Source organism: Eptatretus burgeri, chromosome 12, assembly GCF_056783735.1.
Source record: "Eptatretus burgeri isolate ZD-2024b chromosome 12, Ebu_testis_v1, whole genome shotgun sequence".
In the NCBI taxonomy this organism is placed as follows: domain Eukaryota; kingdom Metazoa; phylum Chordata; class Myxini; order Myxiniformes; family Myxinidae; genus Eptatretus; species Eptatretus burgeri.
Window position 1 is genome coordinate 83,674,774 of NC_140972.1, and position 25,000 is coordinate 83,699,773.

At 42.4% G+C, this 25,000-nt stretch overlaps 1 protein-coding gene across 2 annotated transcripts in view; it reads left to right on the forward strand.

The window, feature by feature from the left end:
• The window catches only part of LOC147016015 (protein unc-13 homolog B-like), a 1,009,527-nt gene that overhangs the window by 532,661 nt on the left and 451,866 nt on the right, over nt 1–25,000 (forward strand). The window lies entirely within an intron of this gene.

Genomic DNA, 25,000 nt, shown 5'->3' on the forward strand with positions numbered 1-25,000 from the left:
GATAAGCACCTTTTTAAAAAGTTTTTTTTTTTTTTTATGAATCATCATTGGCCAAAAATGAAAAAAAAACAGCAATCGTATCGTAAAACAGCTCAGTATTTTAAATAGTTAAATCAAACTTTTGCAACACTTTGTGTTTGTCTTTCAAATTTTCAGGTTGATATCTGTTATTCAACTCTTTATTACCTCTGCCACCGAAGGTGAAGGAGGTTATATTTTTACCTCTTTCTGTCTTTGTTTGTTTGTGTACAAGGTATCTCAAAAAGTTGTTGATGAATCTGGATGAAATTTTTTGGACAGGTTCGGTGTGTGACAAGGACGAACTGTTTAGATGTTGGTGAAGATTCGGATCCGGATCCGACTACGAGAATTTTTTTTATATTAAGTGATTCTGCACCATTGAGAGAAAAGGCCAAAAATGATATACAGTACGATATTTCAAAAATTTGTGGACGGGCTGGGTGTGTGACCATGATGAATTGATTCGATATTGGTGAAGATCCGAATCCGGATCCGACTACGATAATTTTTTTAGTGATTCTTCACCATTGAGGGATAAGGCTCAAAATGATATATAGCATGATATTTCAAACATGTATTGGGCCAGATATGTTCGCATGGATCAGGCATTACAGGGTGGAGGTATGCGCTCTTCCGAGTGCCCTTCAAGTTGACAATGCAGATCTGGTATGACTTTTGTACGGAATGATTATTGACATTTTCTTCAGCTAAGTTGGGTAAGATAGCGAACAACTGATTTGATTGATTTAACATGAAACAAATTTAGTTTGATACATAAATTCCAAATGTATTCATCCATCACATAATATTCACTTGGGGAAAAAGCTGTTAGTGCTCCTTTAATCCCATCCTCATGCTCTTTTCATCTCCTGTTAATCATTGCATTGGTTTGTGACCTCTTTCCTTGCAGTGCTTAACATTCACTGAAAGCTTTTAAGAATCTTTGCCACTGTATGTAATGCATGTGCCATAAAAACGAGAAAAGCAGGCTGGAGTGCTTCGCTGTATGCCGTTAATTTTTAAATTGATGGAATTGCTTGCCATGTCTGCCTCGAGGCAAAAAATAGTACAGTTAGACCGATGCTATATGAGAGTTGTACTCTCATATATCATATTTGGTAACAGGTCCAACTACAGCCATCTGCGGAGAATTACTATAGGAAAGGACTTTTTGCCTGGTGCATGTGTATTACACATCAGAATTTGGGATTATTGGAAAGGCAAAGCAGTAAACCTTGATTGGTTACTGTCATGAATTTTCTTATGGTGTTCTTAATTTGTCATTCATTTATAGTGAAACAACTTACTCTTTTGGTTATTTTTTGAATAACATTTGCAAGTTGTTTTTGTGAAACTGCACTTGACAATTGTTTGGAGTTTTGAAAAGGCAAGAATTTGCATTATTTTTCAAGAGAATCAAATTTACCATGTTGTTTTTTTTGTTGATATCACCTATATTTGTTGTTGTCACATGACAGTTCCATGTCGACGCTTTTCTAAACATAGTCTTGGTGTGACCAAGAAACATGGTCTCGGTTTAGTCATAGTCTGAACATAGTGTGACCTGCTTCTGTAATTTCCTTTTTTAATTAACTTGTTTTCTTACGAAGGTGTACAATAGATCAAATGTACCATGCTCTTGTAAGACTATCCATGCTGCTGCAGCAGTGTCTCAGCAAAGTTTATGCTGGTCATGTAAACACATGTTTACAGGTCATACTTTTGGCTGAGGGCATGATGAGATGCTAATGCAACGCACCCCTGTGGGTTAGGGCAAGATTTATTTTCATGTTTTAGGTCTGATTTCAACCCGTGGATCAGCGCAGATTTTGATGCGGTCAGTAGATCTTCGTTAGGAATCAGATATGAAGCTTGTTGCCAAGTTTCATCAAAATTGTGCGTTTGGTTCAAGCGATAATGACTGAAGTGTTTATGCAGACTCAATGACTGACTTACCTACGGACACTGCTCGATCGCATAAGCTCACCGGACTAAAGTCCAGGTGAGCTAAAAATGGCACATGCTGCTTCCGTGCTTGACATTCATCATTTAAAAGTTTGGAGAACAGACAAACAACGCTGAGCAAGCAATGGCAAACCACCCAGTATCCCTTGCCAAGAAACTGCTTGGGCATCACCGAAGCTCTGTCGGGTATGGTTCATCAAATCAAATCAACATACCTGTCATGAGGTATTTTTTCAATTTCACTCAATTTGAGACTCCTACTGTAACTACCATTTAATACACACAAAATTGTCATCAGAGGCATTTGATACACTTCACTGCCTTGATTGACATATCTGGTTCTATGTACTTAGTCATAATAAGTTAAGATATGGCCCTTTTATTAATGTACATGTAGATATGCACAGTGAAAATTACATGAACACGCCTCCAATATGGCCATAGATACTACAATAAGATAAAAGATCAAATTTAATGATGTATCTTTAAGTTCTCTTTGGTGCATGTAATTCGAAATCTTTAAGACTTGGAGCCAATACATACCTGTAAATGTGGGGAGTCATTATTACTTTTATCTGGAAAAAAATAATATCCTTCACATGCCCTTTTGTAAGTGTGTATCCATGAAATAATCGATGAAATACCAAATGTAATTTCGTATCAAAGAAGCTGATGTGAGATTATTGATCTGTATAATGAATGCTGAACTCCTCTTTTCCCAACATAAGTTTTCAAAATCAGACACAAGAGTGAATCAATGGGCCAACATTATGCACATCCACTTGTACACAATGGGAGATGGGAGATGACAAGGAACCCTTAATCAAAATCTGTAACATTTCTTTTTCATGCTGGATTGTAAAAACTCCCTCAGGTTTTCCTAAAAAATAAGAAAAGGTTTCCACAAGATCCAATTTAAAATGATTCTCTCCTCTGCAAAGATTTTGGTTCATTACAAAAGTAAGTTCCTAGTGAGATGATCAACATGGCAGCCATATTTTGTAATGCTTCAACATGTAAAGCATGTTTGATTGAAGTGAGCATACTTTCGGGTTGGTAGTCCCCATGGGACTTTGTCCGAAACAGGGGCTTACGGATTTGGGCTCAATTTCCGTGTGTGTGCGTGTGTGCGTCCGCAACCATATCTCAGACGTGTATGAATCGATTTCATTTGTACTTGCCACAAAGGCAACACGTGATGGTATACATATGGACGCCATTTTGTTTCAACATCAAATCCAAGACGGTGGACTAGCGGCCATTTTAGTTGTGAAACATAAAAACCCCAGTGTTGAACACGTCCTCAACCATTTCATGGACATGCAATCACTGACATTGTTCAAACTTGGCAGACAGATAATGAATAATGGCTTACTTAAGCACCTTATTTTTTTTTAAGGTCAGATACAAGATGGCTGACTGGTGACCATTTTGTGACTTAAATGTGTTCCCAACCATTTCTCAGACATGCATGGTCCGATTTTGTTCAAACTTGGCACAAGCACAGTACATAGCAGCACACACACGTGTACCTCACTTTATTTTGCGATCTAATCAAAGATGGCCGACTGGTAGACTGGCGGCTATTTAGGTTGTACATACATACATATGGGTTAGCCCTTTAACTCCAGAGAGCAAAATTACTAAAACAAAGGGGACTATGACATTTTATGTCTTGTTGACCTGTTTTTGTTTAGAAACAGTAAAGCGATCATCATGCCGATGGGAAATCATTGCTCTATTGTGCTTCCAAGCTCTATCGTGATAAATATGTGACACATACTATATCTATGTGGATATACACAAGAGCAGCCCACTTTGCATTTTAAAATGCATTCACATTGATGTCATTAAATAAAGCATTTTATTTACAAGTTTGATTCAAGCAGGAATCTAGAAATCATGTCGATTTTAAACCTCCAATATAATTGCATTGGAAAGAGCTTTGTTGTCAATGCAAACTGTCATTTATTGTGTAGTATCATTAGGTTGTGTATCAAAGAAAGCGACTGAGCAATAAATAGAGTTTGTGAAGTCAAGCAAGAAGAGTCACTCTATTGCCAAAAGGAACAATATAGTTTGATTAATACTGATTAAACTAGAAGGGTACTCGGTAGAGCACTTACCTCCACCACGCAATGCCTGATCCACGAGAACATATCTGGCCCAAGACATTTTTGAAACGTCATGCTATATATCGTTTTTTGTCCGATCTCTTAATGATGAAGAATCACTTAAAAATTAAATAATTCTTGCATCCAGATCCAGATTCGGATCTTCACCAAAATCGAATTGATTCTTCCTTGTGACACACACAACCTGTCCACCAAGTTTCGTTCGAATCCGTCCACAACTTTTTGCGATATCATGCTCTATATCGTTTTAGCCCTATCTCGCAATGGTGAATAATGACATTAAACATTATCGGATCCGGATCCGGATATTCACCAAAATTGAATCATTTCTTCCTCGTCACACACCCAGCATGTCCACCAAGTTTCGTCCAAATCCATTGACCAGTTTTTGAGATATTGTGCTATATATCATTTTTTGCCCTTTCTCTCAATGGTGAAGAATCACTTTAAAAAGTCCAGTAATCGGATCCGGATCTTCATCAATATTGAAGCTTTTCTTCCTCGTCACACACCCAGCATGTCCACCAAGTTTCGTCCAAATCCGTTTTAAACTTTTTGAGCTATCTTGCTATACGAGGTGTGTTCAAAAGTATCTAACCTTAATTTTTCGTGCGTAAACAAACGAAGCGAGGGAGGCGTGGTTTGGTGCACGTAAGTAGGCGATCCTAATCTGTATGCGTGAATATTTTCCCGCCTGCAGAAGCTGTCAGTCGCCGACAGACCGCCGATGAGTGAGGAAGTGTAAGTGAGCGCCGTCGGATTTTCGTTTTTGACAAAATGACAGATCAATGTGGTCTCATCGCCAGTGATCACTCTGTTGAAGAAGTTGGGATCGCTGTTCACAGTCTCCAGCATGTCCTGTGCGATCTCCAAACGGAGTTGCTTCTGCTCGATCGTTTGCAGTTTTGGCCCGAACTTCGCTGAGATTCTCCTTAAGCCCAAATCCTCAGTCACAATGGAATGAACGGATCCAATGCTGACGCCCGCCTCGTCTGCAAGTTCTCTGATCGTGATTCGACGATCCTGCATCAGCAGGGTCCTCACTTGGTCAATGACGATCTCATTTCGGGATGTTGAGGGCCTCCCAGAATGTGCTTCACTTTCCACTGATATGCGACTATCTTTGAAGCGGTTGTACCACTCTTTTATCTGTGTGGTGCCCATTGCTTCGTTTCCGAAGGCCTGTTGAATCTTGCGGATCGTTTCCACTTGGGAATCGCCAAGCTTTACAAAAAATTTGATGCAGTAGCGTTGTTCAAGTTTTTCCGTCATTTTGTCAAAAACGAAAATCTGACTCACTTACACTTCCTCACTCATCGGCAGTCTGTCGGCGACTGACAGCTTCTGCAGGCGGGAAAATATTCACGCATACGGATTAGGATCGCCTACATACGTGCACCAAACCATGCCTCCCTAGCTTCATTTGTTTACGCACGAAAAATTAAGGTTGGATACTTTTTGAACACACCTCGTATATCATTTTTTGCCCTTTCTCTCAATGGTGAAGAATCACTTTAAAAATTCTAGTAATCGGATCCGGATCCGGATCTTCACCAAAATCGAATCGGTGCATCCTTGTCCCACACCGAACCTGTCCACCAAATTTCATCAACAGCACACAGAAAGAAAGACAGACAGACAGACAGACAGACAGAAAGGGGTGAAAACATAACCTCCTTCACCGTCGGTGGTGGAGGTGAAAAAAAAAAAACCTTTTAAAAATGAAGTAGGATTTGGATTCAAGTGCAAAAATATATTTTTTAAACAACATAATAATTTCATTACTGAGTCATCAGTGAGACATTTGACTCCTGAAAACCAGTCTTGTATTTTGGAAGAGAAAATGATAAACTGCGCTTGGGCAAGCATTGAGATTGTCAATTTTGATTTTCGTTCAACTCTCGGCCGATTCATCTCAGCATAGATTCCTTTTATAACAATGTGAATTGCAATTCTTTTTGAAATTAAAACTTAATTGTTTATCATTTTAAGATCTCTCAAAAACGTTTTGCCTTCCCAGAAAGATCTCCCTATTGAAGGACACTATTTATATGAAGTTATGCATACATGATTATTATTTGTGTGCTTTGATCTCCACCTCTCAAGTGTGAGGCATATTCTTAAATTACAAAACCCTCTACTGCCCACAAGACACGTCAGACATTTTTGCTTAACTATACCATGGCCAGAGAGTGCCCACAGGCTGAGCATTGACTGGAGCGATTGAATTCTCTAGTTTGCCATGCCAGTGGCGAGATCCCTTGACCAAGGGAAAGCTCGTGGAAAAGGAGTCATTAGAGGAATGTATTAATTCTTGAGTTGCTGCACCTTGACCCTGATTCGTAACTCAGTTGCCTTCTTTCTTTGCATGAAAATGATTTGTATTTATGGTAAATAATTGAATGGTTAAAGACAAGAACATATCATTGCAGCATACACTCGTACTCATGCCAACTTGAGATCCGAAGGCTTCTGTCTTCTTATTTTCTTCTTTTGTTTCGTAATCATTAACACAGTGTTGAGTGGACATACTGTATGTGGGGAGTGGAAGGCGATATGTGTGAAATACCAAAAGGTTTGTTAAAGGGAAAAAGTCAATGTGGTATAGAAACATTTGTGCAAACTGTGCAATGTAGACATGTACTGCATGTTTGTTAGCAATTTGGAAAAGAGTTGCATGTTTAGGTTTGTACAAGCGGGGTTTGTCAAGTGGATTGGATTGTCTAAGTTCGATCTGTAAAAGCGGTGAAAGTTGGATCGAGTTTTTAAAGGTGGCATGTTCAGTTGAGCTTTCATGTGTAACCATAAAACCCTGCTTTGTACTGAACAATCTTCTTGTCCTGAAATGATGTTTAAAATTGATCATTTCTAATAGAACTGCACAATCTTGTAAATATATTAATAATCCAGTTAAATTAATTCTTCACCCACTTCTTCTTCCAGCAGAAAAATGTCATACTGTATCTATACAGCCAACTCAGTGCAATATTTTTTTTTATAATAATGATTATTGTGAGAAAACAACATTTATTATTAACCTCCGCCATCAAAGATGGATGGAGGTTACTGTTTTCACCCCTTTCTGTTTTTTATCTTGCCAAAACGAAGTTTTTGCAAGATATGTTAGTCAGCTTGTATGTTTTTTTTTTGTTTTTTTTTTTGTTTGTTTGTTTGTCTGTAATCACGTATAAAAAATTCTGCAGAGCACAGTTATCATTGGAAATTTTTGTAACTTTGCATATCAGAGGTCTATAGAGGTCCCTTTCAGCGCATAAAATTTTGAAGGTCAAGGTCAAAGGTCAAAGTCACTTTGTCGCAAATCAGGGGAGTCGACGAAACCCTTATTTTTTTTTTTGAGTAATTTTGATCGGATCGTCTTCAAACTTCATGGGAATGTAGTACATCGTCTGGCGCTCAGCTGATTAATTTTTGGTGGCGATTGGCCTTGACCTTCATATGTTTTTTTTTTTTTTTTTTTTGTCTGTAATCACGTATAAATCACTCTGCAGAGCACAGTTATCATTGGAAATTTTTGTAACTTCGCATATCAGAGGCCTATAGAGGTCCCTTTCAGTGCACAAAATTTTGAAGGTCAAAGGTCAAGGTCATTTTGTCGCAAATCAGGGGAGTCGACGAAACCCTTATTTTTTGAGTAATTTTGATCGGATCGTCTTCAAACTTCATGGGAATATAGTTCATGGTCTGGCGCTCAGCTGATTAATTTTTGGTGGCGATTGGCCTTGACCTTCATGGTTAGCGCCTGAGGTCAAACATATTTGACCCCAAGGTCAAATTTTCAAGTTTTAGGAACCATATCGTGTAGTACCTCAAATTGAACACCTCGATGAGTGCTTTCTAGATATGTCAAGCTTGAGACATTATGACGTCATTTGGTGACGTTATGAGGCAAACGCATATTTTTCATGGTTACTCTGTAGAACGATTCTCATCGGAATCTCTCGTAGGCAGACATTCCTCAAGGAGTCGCTCCTGGTGGATAGCAGCTCTGTTCACCTCAGTGTGACCTTAAAGAAGTCACACGTGGTCACCTTTTGGCAAGACCCGCAGGGTGACATTGTTTTTATTTGTTTGTTTGTTTGTTTGTGAACAGTATAACGGAAAAACTCCTTGACGGATTTAGACGAAACTTGGTGGGGGGGGTTAGGTCTGGTCCGAGGATCATGCCATTCGATTTTGGACTTGGTACAAAATCCAATATGGCCGCTATGGCGGCCAATTTGAAAAAATATTTGAATTTTTTTTTTTTTTGCATTTCTACATGTTTTAAGTGATTTCCACCCCCCCCCCCCCCAAAAAAAAAAAAAATTGTTAGAGAAAAAATATTTTTTGCAATTTTTTTCAACAAAATTTCGATTTCTTTTTTCTGCATTTCTACATGTTTTAAGTGATTTCCAACCCCCTCAAAAAAAAAAAATTTTGCAAATTTTTTTTCTGCAATATAGATTTTTTTTTTGCATTTCTACATGTTATAAGTGATTTCCAACAAAAAACATGCCAAAATTATAATTGCGGCTGATTTTGGAACTTCAGGTGGATATACCCACGTAAAATCAATTTTTATCTCAAGGAATCTAGTTATGACGAATGAATTGAGTATGTCAAAGTCAAAAGTAAAAGGGAAAGCTGCAAACTATAACTCTGTGAGCACTGTTGACGTCAAATTGAATGAATAGGATATCAGGTTCACTTGAGTGACCTTGCAGTATTGGCGGCGGAGGTTTTGCACTCTACCGAGTGCTCCCCCTCTAGTTGTTGTTGTTTTTTCATCAACAGATATTGAGGCTCGTGGAGACCTAAAGAATACGGGGCAAAGGGGAAACAGGGTGTCAAGAACACACAGATGCACCAAATTAGGGAAATGACGATGAATTTGCAGTTGAAAGGAAGACGGTCTTTTCGTCAGTGGAGAAAAGCTCAGAAGTAGAAATGGGAGACCATGAGGTGGTGATGGGCAGCAGACTTGAAGTGTTGGAGGTAACTTTGTGAGATAACAGTGTCAGGAAGACTGTTCTACATGTGAGAGAAGAGAGGGATTCATTACTTGGGATTAGCATGAAGATTGAACTTTTCGAGGGTAACAAGGTATTGGTTTCTGGTATAATACATACAACCTGAAGGAGCAGAGGTAGGGTGGAGAGGTGAGACGGTGAGAGCAGCTTAATTAGAATTCTGCCACTAAAAGACAGCAAGGCAACCAATCTGTCTGTGAAACAGAGAAAGAAACAGACCCTCAACTTCCTTGTAGTGAGATGTCAATGACATCGAGGCACCACAGTCAATGACAAGAAGATGGGAAACAGAAGCACCGTTCTACAGGGGGGGATCGCATTCAGTAACACTTCATATCAAGGCCTTGGCAACCATTACAAGCTGAAAATGGCAGAGGACTTGGTCCTGGTTTTTTTTTTCTCCACGAGAGTGTGCCTCATGGAAGAGATAATTTGACAATGAGGAAGTGGGGGAAAGAATTGTGCATCACTTGCAAGGGAATAATGATCATGAAAGGAAACACTGAAATTCGCCAGATATATGGTTGGGTTCAGAAGGCGGTTAATGGGGGGTAATAAAGATCATGGGTCAGGATGGGGAATGATGTGAGGTGGCATTGTACTTCCTGCTTTAAATCCTGGAGGAAAGTGGGAAAGACCTGCCTCTGAAAGGTGGTTCCATAGATGGGAGAAGCAAGGAAGAAAGGAGAAAAGGTCCTGCAGAGAATGCTGAGATTCCACAGGTTTGAAGGTTTAGAGCTGATGATCCTTCCAATAAAGGTGATAGCTCATGGAGAGTTAGCCTGGTGTCAACATAATGGTTAAGATTGTTGGCTTAAGATATTAGGGTTCTGAGTTTTAGCTCCTTCCGTTGAATTAACACCTGGTGGGGTTGGCTCAGTCTGTCATCCTTCCGACATCGACGAAATAAGTACCAGTGTACTGGTAATAGAGGGCACTGCATCAGTAGCACAGTCATACCCCCAGAAAATGATGCAATCAGCAGCGATAGGCTGCACACAATAGCTCGCTTGCTCAGGGAGACATACCTATCACAAATAATGACCACAAAATTAAATTGTGAAATTTGCCATCGTGTCTTTATGGAAAATATAGGTGAGGGTCTGGGTCAATCCGAAATAAACATACATGCTCCAGGTAGATGACCAGTTGCTTATTTTCTCTTAGTACCCATCCTGATGTTACTTTACGTGAGTGTTTGAGTCCCAGTTGTGATTCCTCTCACAAGCATATATTGTTCCTGCAAAGTGCAGTTCATCAATATACGAATGGCTTCAGATGAGATAATTTAATTTCAAGGAGATTCTCTTGCGATAAATAGGAAACTGGGTTTTATTGCATTTTATTGCAAATAGGAAACACAACATCTTGTGTAGGATGGTTGAACTGAAGAGTTATGGAAAACAAAGATGCCAATTATCTGGATTAATTTTTTTATTGATCAAAACGATTGTTAATTGAATTATTTTATTGCTACTGGCTGCAAATTGAGATATGGATGATTTAATTACTGTAACTGTATAGTAATTGTAGGCGCAGCAGACCACTGCCTTCTTGAAAAAAAAGAGATCATCGTGAAAAGAGAGAGATCATCGATATAGACCAAAAAGAAGGTTGGTCTCAGAATGCCACTTTTAGAGTAGTTAGCTCAGAAGGTAGAATATGGGAGAGAATGCCATCCAAAGCAACTCGCTGCTTGTCAAAACCAAATTGAGAGACAATCAAGGATACCATGTCTTGACCATTTGAAAAGCATGGTCAGCTTCCAGACAGCATCAAATGCATGGGAGAATTTCAGTGAGATGGGCCCGAACCTCTTGCTTGAGATTGAGGGCATCCATTCTTTGGTGACATAGAGGAAGTATAATGTCCATTGTAGAATGTCCTGGGCAGAAGCCAAGGTGATGACCAGATGTTAGATAATTAGAGAATACTGTATGTGAGGTCTGTCTCAATGATCAATTCCATGACTTTGCTGATAATGGGAAGATGGCTAACTGATCCAGACTTGTGAGGGTGAACTTTGGCATAATCTTTATCAATTGATGTTACACTGGCAACTTTCAACGATGCAGGAAGGTGGACCTTTGAGAATAACCTGGGAAAGAGTTGTCGACAGCGAAGATGAACTATCTATAATAGTAAGTGTGTGTGTGTGTGTGTGTGTGTGTGTGTGTGTGTGTGTGTGTGTGTGTGTGTGTGTGTGTGTGTGTGTGTGTGTGTGTGTGTGTGTGTGTGTGTGTGTCCTCCATAACTCCAAAACCATGAAACCTAGCAGCCTGAAACTTCACATGCATTCTCAAACAACTCCATGGAAGTGCATGACTGAAATTAATTGTTTGGGTTAATCAAAACACCCCTTTTAAAGATGATTAACGGCCTTATTTAATTATATCTCTTTTCAGCCGCATCTTCGGACACCGTGCTCTCGATGGGGTCCTAAGATATCCTTGCTTACCTCGCTGGGGACTTAATTGGCCATTTTGTTCAGACTGCTCAACGATGCCTTTATTTGGAATAGGCCACAACGATGTATGAACAGTACAGGGCTCAAAATGTTTTTTATTCTCTTTTCACTTTCCGAAGTGATATCATTGAATGCCTGATCTTCATAGCTATGAATAACTGTATACATCACTTTTGTATTTTTTTATTTTTTTTTTGTATACCTTGGTCGAGGCTCGTATGAGAGCTAACACACAACTCACAGCAAGGAGGCATGAGACAAGAGGGGCGGGAGTGGAAGGGACAAAACAGTGGGGAACAGACACATTAGGTGAACTGTGGAAGGGAGAGGGATGGGGATGGGACGGGGAACATGGCGAAGAGAAGATGGACATTACAGGGACTTTCAGGAAGGAAAGCAGGGGAATTGAAGGAAGTGGGCTTGGGTGGATTATCGGGGGTAGAAAAGATCGAGGATTTGGATGGGGGAAGATAAGAGGTGGTGGTGAACAGCTGTTTTGAAAGCCTGGAGGGAAGAATGGGAAAGAATAGAGTGAGGAAGTTTATTCCAAAGGCGGGAAAAAAGAGGAATGAAAGAGTGAAGATGGGCAGTGATTCGTGATTTTGGTAGTTTTACCAGAAGGGGGTTGTTGGCGGACCTTGAGCGCCCTGTGGAAATATGGTGGGGACAAATCGCAGAGAAAGCAGGGGGGGCAAGGCTGGAGAGGAGTCGGTAGAAGGCAGAAAGACCACCGACCAACCTGCGGTGATTGAGTGAGAGGCCCAAAGACTCAGCTTCATTGCGGGAGATGCCGATGATCTTAAATGCCCTGGTTTCGACAGCGTGAAGCCGAGAAAGGTGGGAGGCAGGAGCACCAGCCCAGAGGGGAGAGCAGTACTCCATCAGGCCACGGACAAAAGCTTTGTAAGTGGTCAGGAGCTCAAGAGGGCCGAGGAAGGACTTTGCACGACGGAGGATTCCCAGTCGGCGACTGGCTTTTGAGGCGAGGTTGGAAATGTGGCTTTCCCAGGAAAGGTCGTGGCAGATAGTGAGACCCAGAAGCTTGAAAGAAAAGACTTCTTCCAGAGGATTGTTGAGAAAGTGGATGGGGGGGTTTTCTAAATGGTCCTTTCGAAGAGACATAGTGAGAGTGTGAGATTTGTCTGGATTGAAAGACATGTTGTACTATAATTTTCAAACTACGAGCTTGGAGCGATTTCATGCGTTATATGATATGATTTTCCACTATCTACTCTCACGGACTAATTCAAATATACAATAGAAATATAACTTGAGTTTCGAGGATCAGGTGTTGTGGATTAAATAACTCGAAATCTGGAGTGAAATCTGAAAATGTTAAGAAATTGGTGATGTTTAGTATTTTTTGTCATTACCAATCAGCTTGCTATCACTTGCCAAGCCAGCTGTTCCTTATCAACCATTTAATTTGAGTGCTTGCTTGAATGCTTAAGCCACTTGCAAAGCGCCCCACATTCAATAGTGGTACACCTTGTGTCCCGATCGGGACATAGTCGGCAGTTGCTAAAAGGTAGAGGTACATGTGGGTCGATTGGTTATTTTATATGACTGGGTGCAGTGCTTTACAAAGGTAATATGGTTTCTCTCTGTGGTTTCAAAGCAAAATACATATGATAACACCTGATTTCTGAGCCATTTGCCATATTAATGTGTTTTCCAAATTACAGAGCCAACTTTTTTCAACCCGTCACATGATGATTGGCAGCACGTCTCTTTGAAACATCGATAATGCAACTTTGCTTTTTAAAATTGTTCATTGAAATTTCCCCAAAACAAGGGTGAAAGCTACTCAAGGCTTTTGGGTTGTATAATTTACTTACTGCAGTCAGTAATCACACCGATTCCAATAAACCGATTACTGAAAAATTGGCGAAGCGTGTGTGTGTTGTTCATAAAGCATAACATATTCTCTTTTCTAACTCCCCTAACCCCATTACCTCCACTATCTCTCTCTCTCTCTCTCTCTCTCTCCCACTATCTCTCTCTCTCTCTCTCTCTCTCTCTCTCTCTCTCTCTCTCTCTCTCTCTCTCTCTCTCTCTCTCTCTCTCTCTCTCTCTCTCTCTCTCTCTCTCTCTCTTCTCTCTCTCTTTCTCTTTCTCTTTCTCTTTCTCTCTCTTTGTTTCTCTTTGTCTTTCTCTCTCTTTCTCTTTCTCTTTCTCTTTCTCTTTCTCTTTCTCTCTCTCTTTGTCTTTCTCTTTCTCTTTCTCTTTCTCTCTCTTTCTCTTTCTCTTTCTCTTTCTCTTTCTTTCTCTTTCTCTTTCTCTTTCTCTTTCTCTTTCTCTTTCTCTTTCTCTTTCTCTTTCTCTTTCTCTTTCTCTTTCTCTTTCTCTTTCTCTTTCTCTTTCTCTTTCTCTTTCTCTTTCTCTTTCTCTTTCTCTTTCTCTTTCTCTTTCTCTTTCTCTTTCTCTTTCTCTTTCTCTTTCTCTTTCTCTTCTCTTTCTCTTTCTCTTTCTCTTTCTCTTTCTCTTTCTCTTTCTCTTTCTCTTTCTCTTTCTCTTTCTCTTTCTCCTTCTCTTTCTCTTTCTCTTTCTCTTTCTCTTTCTCTTTCTCTTTCTCTTTCCCTTTCTCTTTCTCTTTCTCTTTCTCTTTCTCTTTCTCTTTCTCTTTCTCTTTCTCTCTCCCTCTCTCTCCCCCTCCTCTCCCCCTCCCTCTCCCCCTCTCTCTCCCCCTCTCTCTCCCCTCTCTCTCCCTCTCTCTCTCTCTCCCCTCTCTCTCTCCCCCTCTCTCTCCCTCCTCTCTCTCCCCCTCTCTCCCCCTTCTCTCTCCCCCTTCCTCTCCCCCTCCCTCTCCCCCCTCTCTCTCCCTCTCTCTCTCCCCTTCTCTTAAGGCCAGACGGAAGTTTGTCTCCGGACGTGTCCAAGTGGTGTTTATGTCTGGACCGGAGTTTGTCTCTGGATGTGTCTGGGCCGTGTTTGTCTCTCCATGTGTCTGGGCAGTATTTATCTACAGACGTGTCTGAGCGGTGTTTATGTCTGTATGGGAGCTTGTCTCCAGAGGTGTCCAAGTATATATATATATATATATATATATATATATATATATATATATATATATATATACATATATATATATATATATATATATATATATATATATATATATATATATATATATATATATATATATATATATACATATATATATATATATATATATATATATATATATATATATATATATATATATATATATACATATACATACATTATATAGTGTGTTGTTCATAAAGCATAACATATTTTCTCTGCTAACTCCCCTACCTCCCATTACACCCACTACCCTGCCTCTCTCTCTCTCCCCCTCTCTCCCTCTCTCCCTCTCTCTCTCTCTCTCTCTCTCTCTCTCTCTCTCTCTCTCTCTCTCTCTCTCTCTCTCTCTCTCTCTCTCTCTCTCTCTCTCTCTCTCTCTCTCTCTCTCTGTCTCTGTGTCTGTCTCTGTGTCTGTCTCTGTGTCTGTCTCTGTGTCTGTCTCTGTGTCTGTCTCTGTGTCTGTCTCTGTGTCTGTCTCTCTCTCTCTCTCTCTCTCTCTCTCTCTCTCTCTCTCTCTCTCTCTCTCTCTCTCTCTCTCTCTCTGTCTCTGTCTCTGTCTCTGTCTCTGTCTCTGTCTCTGTGTCTGTGTCTGTGTCTGTGTCTGTGTCTGTGTCTGTCTCTGTGTCTGTCTCTGTCTCTGTCTCTCTCTGTCTCCAGATGTATCAGTGTTTGTCTCTGGACGGCTTGGCTCCGGACGTGTCCAGATGGTATTTATCTCCGGATGTGTCCGGGTGGTGCTTATCGCCAGGCGGGAGTTTGTGTCCAGATATGTTTATATCCGGACGTTGTTTGTCTCCAGACTGTGTTTGTCTCCGGACATGTCCGTTAATTTGTTTCCATCGTCACTCTTATTCGATGCAGAATCATTTTGATGAGACACTATGAATCGTAATTAATGCTCCACCGCCTGTTTGCCTTCCCTTCCTCTTACCTCACACTGATTTCCCTTTCCCCACCACTCCTCACTCTCCTTCCCTCCTCACTCCCCCACCCCTCTCACTTTCCCCTCTCTTTCTCCCTCCTCTTACTATTCTTGTCAGTGAAGCGATGGGTGGTACTGACTTGTTCATTGATATTAACCCTGAGATGCATGCGTGGGTCAAAAATGACCCAGTTTGGCTGTTTTCTTACAATATCTTTTTGCACTCATCCATCTAAGGGTTAAAATATCAGTCGGATCAATTTCAAAAGCTACAGGGGAGTCAAAAGTAGCGAAGAATATCTCAACCTTTCTGGGAACAAATCTTCCATGCTATTGGAAGTTTTCATGGATAGGGTGATAGGATAGGATGAGGTCAGGTCAGGTATGGGAGCATGTGCCAGAACAGCACGTCGCTGCATCCACTTTCCGCTGGTACTCCAGGGGCCTCCGTCTGGCCATCCCCCAAGCAGATGCCAGGCCCATCCCCATCTCCTTGAGATGATGGTCAACCTGTTGCAACCATGTTGCACGTAGTCGGCCCACTGGCCTCCTCCAATCATGAGACTCCCTCGCTGAGAGAATCTGGTGAGCAGGATCAGCGTCAGGAAAACGAGCCACATGTCCATACAGCCGCAACTGACGCTCACGGACTATGCAGGTAACAAATCTCATCCGAGTCTCTCTCAGCAACCGCTCGTTGGATACAAAATCCGACCAGCGAGAGCCAAGGATTCTCCGAAGAGACCTGGTACCAAAGGAATTAAGTCTCCATCTCAGATCCTTGGTCAGAGTCCAAGTCTCGCACCCATAGAGCAAGACTGGAAGTACCAAGGACCTGAAGACTCGGACTTTCGTCCTCCCGCACAGGTACCGGCAGCGCCACACCCCATGATCCAGTGAATCCATGACTCCCCAGGCCCGACCCAGACGTCTATTGACCTCTGACTCGCAGCCAGCAGAGACATGAATATCACTGCCAAGGTAAGTGAATCTCTCCACGACCTCAACATCCTCACCACAAACAGACACAGACAGAACAGCAGCATCCAAGATGTCACCGAAAGCCTGGATCTTAGTTTTGACCCAAGAAACCCGTAATCCCAACGGTCCGACTCCTCATTCAGCACCTCAAGGGCCCCTAAGAGGATGTCTAACGTCTCCGCAAAGATGACTGCATCATCTGCAAAATCAAGGTCCGAGATCTTGACATTCCCAAATGATGCACCGCAACTTGATCTCTCCGACATCCTCCCTAAAATCCAGTCCATACAAGTGCTGAAAAGTGTGGGGGCAAGTACACATCCCTGACGAACTCCAATAACAACTGGAAATAAGTCAGAGATGGTACCACCACACTTCACAGCACTCTCAGTACCAGAGTAGAGTTCAGACATCAGATCGATCAGTTTTGGTGGCACCCCACGAAGACCAAGAATCCTCCAGAGGACATCCCGATTCACTGAATCAAACACATTACAGAGATCAACATAGGCTGCAAGCAGCCCCTGCCGAAACTCTCGTCTGCGTTCGGTGAGGACACGAAGTGCAAGGATACGGTCAATCGTTGACCTCTTTGGTGTAAAGCCTGACTGCTCTGGACGCTGGTGCTCAAGCAGATGGTGGCGAACCCTATCAAGAATTATCCGAGCAAAGACCTTGCCCGGCACTGAGAGTAGCGTCACCCCTCGGTAGTTGTTGCAGTCTTGGCGATCACCCTTCCCTTTCCAGAGAGGGACAACAAGGCCCCTCTTCCAGTCAGTTGGGATGATGCCTGTGTTCCAGGCAGAGCACAAAACTGCATGCAACGACACGAGTGCAGCATTTCCACCAGCCTTGAGAAGTTCGGCATGGATGCCACAGATCCCTGGAGCTTTGCCCCGTTTCAACTGGTTCACCGCAGCCCGTGTTTCCACAAGCGAAGGTGGACCACAGTTGATTCGAGGGTCAGTAACAGGGATTGTAACACCCTTGACGTCCAACTCGACAGCTGGGGGATCAGCCTGGTACAACTGCTCAAAGTAACCAGCCCAGCGGGCCTTCACTTCAGACTCCTCTGTCAAGAGCCTACCACTCTGCTCGAACTGCAGTGCTCCGAGGGATGGGCTTGGATGAACGTAATGCGCGAATTCCCCTGTAAGCGGGACGAGAATCACCTGTCCACAGGTGATGCTCTACCCCCTCACAGATTCCTCGCACTTAGGCCTCCTTGTCCACCCTCAGTGCACGTACAGTTTTACGCCTCAGCTCCCTGAACAGCTCAGCTCTGCCATTCAGCCTGGCCCTGCGACTCTGGTCAATGGTATCCAGTGTCCCTTGAGAGACAAAATTCATCTTTGCCCTGCGGTGAGCTCTAAGGCATCCACCGGCAACATCAAGGACGGTGGTCTTGAAGGCGCTCCACAACTCTTCAGGACCCCCAAAAGCACCCAGACCCCCCAAGTGTCCACTCAGCCTGTTCGCAAACTCCTCAGCTACTCTCTCATCCCTGAGCTTGGCAACATCCAGCCTAGGCTAGGATGGTACCATTCTCCAGGATTTAAGGTGCAGCTTTAGAGTTGCTACAACAAGCCTGTGGTCAGTATTGAGGAACTGAGCACTCCGGTAGACCCTGCAGTTCTGGATCATCCTCCAACGACCATCAATGAGGACATGGTCAATCTCCTTTGCCACACCGCCAGCGTTGGAATACCAAGTCCAGCGATGAGCTTGTGGGCGCTGAAACCATGAACCAGCTACCCTAAGTCCATGACTTCTTGCAAAGTCAAGGAACTTAGTGCCATTCTGGTTCATAGTTCCTGACCCATGGGGACCAACACACACCTCATAACCGTCCCTATCAGTTCCAGTCGATGCATTGAAATCCCCCAAGATTAGAAGTGTATCTCGTCTGGGGCACTGATCAACCACAGACTCGAGTGTGGCGTAGAATGCATCCTTCACGGTGAGGTCACTCGCCTCAGTCGGAGCATAAACAGAGACCAGGGAAATGACACCTAAGGAGTGACGAATCCTTAATCTCATAATACGCTCGTTGACCGGTGTTACCTCAATTATCATTGGGGTCAGCTTATTGGACACAGCTACAGCAACTCCTTGGGTATGGTAACCATCAGAGCGACCAGACCAATAGTAGGTGTAACCACCCACCATTATCTCGCCGCAATCCTGTCTCCGAACGTCAGAGAGAGCTGCAATCCCAATGTCCAAACGCTTGAGCTCAGATGATAACACAGACAGGTGGTCATCCTCTCTTAGGGATAGGACATTCCAGGCACCCACCCAAAGGGACCGCCTCAGGTTAACCCAAGGAGACCGCCGTCTGGTGGACGACACCTCAGCACCACTCCGACACACTCTCCCGCAATCAATGGATGAGCACAGCTAGAAAGTGAAGAGGGATGGCCTTTTTTCCAAACAGAGTTGAGCAATCATCATTAGCATGAGCAGTGTCCATAGCCACCCATTCCTTCATGAGTATTGGAATTGATGAAGAGCAAGCTTCAGAAACAGGGTTTTGATATGCAGAGTCAAGGCTCATGGAAAAGCTATAAGACAGAATGTTTCAGGATGCAACATACCAAAAGGAACAGCAGAAATGTAAGGGTGGAAATGCCAACAGCAGTGCAGTAATGCCGGGATTAAAGACGAGTCAGCTGGAATGGAAGCAGTTGAGGTCATCACATATGAGGAATAGAGAGCTGAAGTGATAGGACAGGAGAGAGAAAGTCGAAGTTGACCGAGTGAGAGCCTCGTACACAGTCATTACAGTGGAGAGGAATGGCAGCTCGATTATGCACTATAAACCAGACTGCTGCAGATGGAGGGACAACTCCAGAGATATTCCATCGGGATTGGGGGAGAGGCAGTGCCAAAAGGGCAGGACAGGGACAATGAGAAAGGAAGTTACTGATCTGGAGGATTACACTGTCACCAGCATGATCATGGATATACCATTGTGATACAAGGAAAATAGTGAGCGGTGAGTGAGTGAGAGTCTGGGATATCCTCTGAAGAAAGTTTCTCTTCGGCAGGTGAAGCAAGCTGTTGTTTACTATTGTTTACTATTCAGTAAATTTACTATTGTTGTTTATATTATTGCTATTTTCACTAAATTAAAGTATGTTTGTCTGAAGCAAGGTGCCGTGTATTTATTACAAATGCACAAAGTCGGGGAGGGGGTTGAGGCCAGTGCAAAGGCATTGATGTGGTGTGAGAGGAGGGTGGGAGTCGGTGTTGGTAGAGTCAAATTTCTACCATTTTTTCATAATAGTAACACCCCCTCTTATTAACAGGTGCCTTGACCAGGAGTACAAATTGTAAAAACAATAATCTATCTATAATTCCAGCAATCTCTGTGTGTCTGTCTGTCTGTTGTTGGGTCGCCGAAATAAGTTACCCTTATTGTCAGTAATTCTGTCTGTTTGTTTGGATGTTTATTTGTTTGTCATCAGCATAATTGGTAGTAAACGTGGGCGGATTTTGACCAAACTCGGGTGGTAGGTACATTTTCTGACCTAGTACTTTGGAAATTGTGATGGTTGCTCAGGATGCTTTGGTTCCCTGGCAACAACCAAAAAGCCTTCAAAATTGGTACCGTTCACGCGAAATCAATTCCGAAAGCCATTATCCCACGTAGGGTTATGAAATTTGGCACGAATGATCTACAGGTAAATCTCTATCAAATATATTCCTATTTTTGTGACATATGGAATACTTTACCCATAGCGCCCCCTACAATTAGGGTATGTGCGAAAATTGGCTAAAATTGAAGGCCCCCTAGCGACCAGGTGAGTGCATTGATACGAATGAAACTTTGCAGGATAATGGTACTCAATGAGTACTACTACTTTGCCTCAGGACATATTGACCGATTTCGCTTTGGTCAGGGGTCAAAGGTCAATTAGTGCAAAAATCGATAATATGCGAGAGCTGGAGGTGCCTTCGCGCCAAATCCTACTCCCCCTAGGGTTATGGTCGGATGCTCATTAAAATTCACACTAATCGTCTGGAATGCATTATGCACAAACGATTGAGCCGGATTTTCGATTTAGGTCTTTGTTCACCCACAGCACCCCCTCGAACTTTGGGGATTTCCAATTTCAAACCCCATTTTCAGTACTTTTCATTCGAATGGATACCGGGTAGTTATCAGGAGATGGAACTGGATGAGATTTGATATGCATAATCTTAAGGTGATTCCCTATCCACTATATGACATCCATTTTGTTCTATATCTTATAGTTTCCATGCTCTGCGACCCATCGCCGCCTAACGGCTTGTCTGTCTGTCTGTGACCGCTGTTTCTCGACAACCACTGGTCCGATCTAATTGAAACTTTCCAGGTATATTGCTGGGGCCCTGTGGATGGGCCTTTTCAAGGTTTGATATTAATCGGACAAGTGGTTCCCAAGTTATGGCCATTTATTTACCAAATCATTTTTTTTTTCATTCCTCTTTTTTCCCACCTTTGGAATAAACTCCCTCACTCTATTCTTTCCCATGCCTGGTGTTGGCGCAGTGGTTAGGGCAGCGGCTTGGGATCCAAAAGGTCCTGAGTTCAAACCCCGTTGAGCCACTGAATTAATACACCAGGGGGTTGACTCAGCCTGTCATCCTTCCGAGGTCGGCAAAATGAGTCCCAGTGTACTGGACCGGTGTATACCCTGGTTAAATAGGTGTACCATATCCCTGTGTCGTAAGAGGCGACCAGGGTTGCGTCAGGAAGGGCATCCGGCGTAAAACATGTGCCAAATCACCATGTGGATCATAAGGATGATCCGCTGTGGCAACCCTGAAAGGGAGCGGCCGAAAGAAGAAGAAGAAGAAGAAGAAGAAGAAGAAGAAGACTCTATTCTTTCCCATTCTTCCCTCCAGGCTTTCAAAACAGCTGTTCACCACCACCTCTTATCATCCCCCATCCTAATCCTCGATCTTTTCTACCCCTGATAATCCCCCACTTTCCTTCCTGAAAGTCCCTGTAATGTCCATCTTCTCTTCCCCATGTTCCCCGCCCCATCCCTCTCCCTTCCACAGATCTCCTAATGTGTCTGTTCCCCATTGTTTTGTCCCTCCCACTCCCGCCCCTCTTGTCTCATGCCGCCTTGCTGTGCGTTGTGTGTTCGCTCTCATACGAGCCTCGACAAGGTATACAAAAAAAACAAAAAAACAATGACAGGACACGGTGCTATGATGTCACAATTGACATCACAATTCTTCTTTTTTAATGTTTATTATTTTATTTTTTTGCACGTACGGCCTCGTACTAGTAGTAAAAATAATAATTTACCGCAATACATTTGTATGGGGTCCTCTAAACACTATGCTATTTGATGTGCTTCAGGCATTAATGTGAAATGCACAAGCATGCAGTGCATATAAGCACACCCTCGATTGCTCCAGAAATAATAATAAAAAAATACAGGCAGTGTATAGGCAGAGAATGCTGGCTTGATTGCTTGATGCCTCAATAAAAAAAAACAACTTCGGTGATGTAATGAAGCGAAAACATGTCTTTTGCTTATGTATGTGCATATATAATACATCATGTTTATATCACTTAGATATATTCCAATTCCACTGGGCCATGAAGGAATTATACTTTTGGCCAGAAGGCTTGAAGCCTGGGGCCTACGCAAACTGTATGACTCAGAACGCCTGTGATGCCGATGGGCTGCAACCTTCCGACATTTGATGCTTCTTTTAATCATCACTTTTAGTCTTTTTCACACTGAAGATAAAACTTTTTGGGAAGTCATGGCAATTGTGAATATAACACTTCTGTTTGGAGCCATGTTTCACGTCACGTCCTGTGAAGCTGATTGTTTAATTATATTGGGTTAGAAAAACGGTTTCTTTTTCCAACAACTTTTCCGATTCCACTCGAGATTTTGACATAATTATTTCTGTCATGAGTTGCGATCATCAAACATGGAATCAGGTTTTGAATATCAACTTTTAGAGCCTTGGAAAAAAAACCCTACAATTACCGATTTTAACATGGATATACACCTGAACACAGATTTTGCCCAAGGTGGAAACACCTCCTTTGGGAGGGGGGAAAATAAGTCGCTACAACCTCGAACATGTGACCCTTAATCCTGTCAGGTTTGGTTGAGATTGGATAAGTAACGAAAGGATGTATTGCCAGAGCTATTGTCATGTCAGAGCTGTATGGATGCGAGCCTTGGACTCTGACCAGGGATCTGAGATGGAGACTTAATTCCATTGGTAGTTGGTCTCTTCGGAGATTCCTTGGTTATTGCTGGTCGGACTTTGTGTCCAACGAGCGGTTGCTGAGAGAGACTCAAATGAGATTTATTACCTGCCTCATCCATGAGCATCAGCAGCAGCTGTATGGACATGTGGCTCGTTTTTCTGACGCTCATCCTGCTCACCAGATTCTCTTAGCGAGGGAGTCTCGTGAGTGGAGGAGGCCAATGGGCTGACCATGTGCTTCGTGGTTGCAGCAGGTTGATCGGCATCTCATGGAGATGGGGATGGGCCAGGCATCTGCCTGGGGGATGGCCAGACAGAGGCCCCTGGAGTACCGGCAGAAAGTGGATGCAGCGATGCATTGCTCTGGCGCATGGATCCATACCTGACTTGACCTGATGTATTGCAGTCAGTCAGTCAGACATACAGACAGACATACAGACAGACAGACACATAGACAGACACCAAATTGCGTATTTTAGTATGATTTAAAATTCGAGAATTCGAGAAAATATGGCCACCAAATATCAATATATCTCTCCATATCTTTGCTCTCATGTAACATGTCTTACCTGACTCAACCTAAACAACACTTGTATTCTGCTTCTCGAGACTTTAGACAATGGAAAACATAGGACAACTGATCAAGCATGCTGAAATTATTTTCAATGTGTGCAAAACTGTATGCTACTCTTGTTATTTTATCAAATTTACAAATTACTCCTTCCTAAATGTCATATACGCATTCTTTTTTATTGAATGAAAATATTTGACTTTTATGAAAATAATACTTGTCACAACTAATTGCTTTTCCTGTAACAACACATCTATGTTATGTAATCTTTTTCCAGAAAATTATGTTCTTTCAAGACCATTCAATCCATATTGTCATAAAGTCTTATACAAGTAATATCATTCAACTTTCTAATCGAGAAAATTTATCAAAAATCTCTATTTTATTCTCATATCCCTCGACATAATGTATAATGTACATGAAAGTGAATGCTGTACTGTGATCATTCACTGTTGTGCCTCATAAATCATTGCAAGCACATTATCACCCCACTCGATTAGAAGGCCTGTCGAGTTGGTGAAAGCCATTAGTAAAAACTGGAACCTGTGAGTTGGTAAACCTTTGTGCCACAGCATTCTCCGCACATAGCAGTGCAAAATAGGTCACATTTACGGCATGTGAACCTCCTTGTATTATAGTCTTTTTTTTTTTTACAACTGCGGCAGATGACATGAAGTAGTTCTGATGGTGCTGCAGGTTGGTCGGTCTGGACATCCTTACAGGGGCCCTCAAGACGCTGAATGAGCAGTTTGAGCCACTGGGATTATGGATCTCTTCGGTCAAGCCTAAGATTCAGGCATTCAATGACATCTTGGATGCTGCTATCTTGTCTGTACCTGCCTGTGGTGAGGATGTTGAGGTCACAGAGAGATTCACTTGTCTTGGCAGTGATATTCATGTCGCTGCATGTTGTGAGCTATAAGTCGATGGACATCTGGCCTGAAGAGTCATGGATTCACTGGACCACAGGGTGTGGCACTGTCAGTATCTATGCAGTAGGACAAAAGTCTGAGTCTATAATTTATTGGTGCTTCCGGTCTTGCTCTGCAGATGTGAGACTTGTACTCTGACCAAGGATCTAAGATGGAGATTTGACTCTTTTGGTACAGGTCTCTTCAGAGAATTATTGGCTATCGCTGGTTGGACTTTTTGTCAAACTAGCGTTTGCTGAGAGAGACTCATATGGGATTTGTTACCTGTGTATTCTATGAGTGTCAGCTGCAGCATTTTGGTCATGCGGCTCATTTTCCTGATGTTGATTCTGCTCACAAGATACTCTCAAGCCCCTGTCACACCTTGATGATTTTGCCAGCATATGGCAACGTATCAAAATGTATGTAAAATGCTGGCGTATGCTGCACTATTGATGTTTTTTTTCAGTTTTGGGCATATGCATAAGGAGTTGGACATATGCATAACGTATTAGTAATGTACACAGAACGTTTCGATAACTAAAAGATAACTTATACCAACTAATGCTTAGCGTGTTGTTGGCGTTCACAACTTATGCCCACGATAGTCTAACATGCATAGCGCGGCAGCGTATCGCCGACGATCACATGGTCCTCGTTACGGAGTTCCACCATGAGCTGGTCATACATGCCAAACTGCCGTCGCCTCCCGATC